The sequence below is a fragment of the Perkinsus marinus genome, assembly GCF_000006405.1.
Source record: "Perkinsus marinus ATCC 50983 genomic scaffold scf_1104296963168, whole genome shotgun sequence".
Classification (NCBI taxonomy): Eukaryota; Perkinsozoa; order Perkinsida; family Perkinsidae; genus Perkinsus; species Perkinsus marinus.
In genome coordinates this window covers 1-1,346 of record NW_003205132.1, presented here as the reverse complement: position 1 = coordinate 1,346, position 1,346 = coordinate 1, and the positions used below count along the sequence as shown (strand labels likewise).

The 1,346-nt window shown below is 49.2% G+C and overlaps 3 non-coding genes across 3 annotated transcripts; all 3 read right to left on the bottom strand.

Moving 5' to 3' along the window:
* Nucleotides 1-406: 406 nt before the first annotated feature.
* Nucleotides 407-479, bottom strand: Pmar_PMAR010353. Its single transcript has one exon. It is a non-coding gene; the product is annotated as a tRNA-Met (tRNA).
* An 87-nt stretch (nt 480-566) lies between these two features.
* Pmar_PMAR010352 lies at nt 567-638 on the bottom strand. The gene has a single exon. It is a non-coding gene; the product is annotated as a tRNA-Gly (tRNA).
* Nucleotides 639-1,228: 590 nt separating this feature from the next.
* On the bottom strand, nt 1,229-1,302 carry Pmar_PMAR010351. Its single transcript has one exon. It is a non-coding gene; the product is annotated as a tRNA-Met (tRNA).
* Nucleotides 1,303-1,346: the final 44 nt, after the last annotated feature.

Below are 1,346 nucleotides of genomic sequence, written 5' to 3'. Positions count from 1 at the left end.
TTCTATCACGGTTGATAACTCCAACTGGTAAGGTTCTCACCGCATACTACAGCTAGCTCGGCACAAGCTGCACAACTTTTTCGTGACATCGAAGTTCCTGCTTGCAAGCACATTTTGAAACCGCATGCGGCGGCTCGTGAATTTGGGCTGTTGTTTCATCTCCGCAACGCGTTCTGAGGTACCGGGCGGTCATTCATCATTCCTGCAAGGAGTTCTGCTCTAGGTGAATAGCTCTTTTCTATGCACGGACAACGCTTTATTAACGTTGTTTTTCCCCTGAACTGGCACGGTTGGGCCAACCGCACGGAATGGTACGAAAACACCGACTCTGTTTAGTGGAAATTTTTCGGTAAGACTGATCTATGCAGTCGATAAGCTGCACCTCTCAGTTTAATAACCATCTCAATAGTAGCTCCTTGTTTCAATCAAGGGACCTTAGGGTTATGAGCCCAACACGCTATCCACTGCGCCAAGCTGCTCATGCGTACAAACTCCTGTATCGCCCTGACGTGCTGAGCATAACTGTTCCACGATAGTCTAGAGACCCTTCTCTCGTTGATACGAACTGCACCGCCCGGGAATTGAACCCGGACCATCTGCTTGGAAGGCAGATAACCCAACCATTAGACTACGGGTGCATATCACTTACGTAGTGATTGAGTATTCCTGTGATACTTGTAGAGGGACATCTGAATCCCTTCTCGGACGTACCGTCGTCAACCATCCCGCGGCCAAGAGTCTGATTAGGCCTTAAACGCGTACCTGAGATCGCGAACTGCTACTATATGTCTCCCATGGTAGGCCGCATTCTATCTCGGTTGATAACTCCAACTGGTAAGGTTCTCATCGCATACTACAGCTAGCTCGGCACAAGCTGCACAACTTTTTCGTGACATCGAAGTTCCTGCTTGCAAGCACATTTTGAAACCGCATGCGGCGGCTCGTGAATTTGGGCTGTTGTTTCATCTCCGCAACGCGTTCTGAGGTACCGGGCGGTCATTCATCATTCCTGCAAGGAGTTCTGCTCTAGGTGGATAGCTCTTTTCTATGCACGGACAACGCTTTATTAACGTTGTTTTTCCCCTGGACTGGCACGGTTGGGCCAACCGCACGGAATGGTACGAAAACACCGACTCTGTTTAGTGGAAATTTTTCGGTAAGACTGATCTATGCAGTCGATAAGCTGCACCTCTCAGTTTAATAACCATCTCGAGTGTATTGTGATGAATAGCGGCTCCTTGTTTCGATCAAGGGACCTTTGGGGTTATGAGCCCAACACGCTATCCACTGCGCCAAGCTGCTCATGCGTACAAACTCCTGTATCGCCCTGACGTGCTGAGCATAAC